The following is a 1,747-nucleotide window of genomic DNA, read 5'->3' on the forward strand; positions in this document are numbered from 1 at the left end:
CGGCGCCGGGGGGGGGGCCGGGGGGGCTGCCACCGGCTCCACGTGCCCGTCGAGGTTCGGAGGAGGCAACGCGGCACGAGCAGTCCCCAACCTGGCCCTGGGGGTACCTCTGGGGAAACTGAGGCAGGAGATGGGGTGGGGGGGAATCGTTGGCTCAGCCTCAGCGCTGGCGCTCAGAATAATTGGGGATGCTCTGTCTCAGCCGCCTGCCCTGTGCCATCCAGAGGGTCACGCGTTGGGCGGCTCTTTGCAGTGACTTTGCCTGAAGGAAGGTCGCCGGCCACGTCACTGGCAGCCGCGCGCTCGGGGAATCACAGGACCCCGGGAGCTGCGGCTTTGCTCAGGGCTGGATGGAGGGTGGGAGGTCAGTTCGAGGCCAGGCATGAGGCTCTGGGATTCCAAAAATCCCCAAGCGTTGCTGGGTTGGGAGCCTGGGAGACTGGTGAGGACGGCTGGCATCGCTGCGTACTATAATATATTGTTGTTGTTGTTATTATTATTATTATTATTATTATATTCTAATACAGTATTTGGTCCCGGGACCTGTCCGTGACGTGCGCTTGGAGCTGCACAGGGACAGCTCACCCTTGCCCCACACCCAGACGCACACATCAGGGCCGACCGCTCTCCCGCAGCCACTGCCTCCAAAAGGGGAGAGCAGAGGAAGGAAAAGCTCCAAAAATACCCGAGCTGACAGGAAGCAACAAATACCCAACGAACACGTAGCACAGCTGAGGAGAAGTCCTGCTGCCACCATCTGCAGCTGACGGCCCCGAGCGGGCTGTGCCACCCTCCCGCCCACCAATGGGGCCCCGAAGCCGGCGCAGGGGTGGCGAGTCCCGGAGTGCCATCCTTGGGTTAAATTCAACCTGATCCCCAGATCAGGGACCGCGGGACCCCCCCATGGGAGCTGGGTACACCCCAAGAGGCTGAAAGACCCAAGGTGGGTGCCAGGCGGGGGTGATCAGCCTCCGCTCGGGGCGTGTTGGCCAGTTGGGGAAACTGAGGCAGAAGGCAGTTGGCAGGGATTGGACTGGCAACAGCGTCAAAACCAGGCTGGGCTGTATGTATCCCACAAGAGGCCTGTCTGTCTGTCGGTCCTCCCCTCTGTCTATCCACCCAACCCTCTGTTGGTCGATCCCTCTGTCTGTCCATCCATTCACCTGTCTTTCCATCCACCCATCTCTTGGTCCATCCATCCTTTGACCATCCACCCCCTCCCACCTTCTGTCCACCCCTCTGTCCATCCACCCAACCCTCTGTCGGACCATCCCCCTATCTGTCCACCCACCCAGCCCTCTGTCCACCCATCTCTCTGTCCATCCATCCTTCTGTCCGTCCATCCACTCTCCTGTCGCCTCTCCATCCACCCTCTCCCTCTGTCCCTCCACCCCTCTGTCCATCCATCTGTCCACCCACTCACCCACCCATCCATCCACCCTTTCTCTGTCCATCCACCCCTCTGAACGTTTGTCTGTCCATCCACCCATCCACCCATCCATCCATCCATCCACCCTCTACTTCTGTCCATCCACCTCTCTGTCCATCCACCCATCCATGCACCCACCCATACATCCACCCTCTCCCTCTGTCCATCCACCCCTTTGAACGTCCATCTGTCCATCCATCCATCCATCCACCCATCCATCCATCCATCCATCCACCCTCTCCTTCTGTCCATCCACCTCTGTCCATCTGTCCATCTGTCTGTCCATCCATCCATCCACCCATCCATCCACTCTCTCCT

This window comes from Charadrius vociferus, unplaced genomic scaffold (assembly GCF_000708025.1).
Source record: "Charadrius vociferus isolate BGI_N301 unplaced genomic scaffold, ASM70802v2 scaffold1096, whole genome shotgun sequence".
Lineage (NCBI taxonomy): Eukaryota > Metazoa > Chordata > Aves > Charadriiformes > Charadriidae > Charadrius > Charadrius vociferus.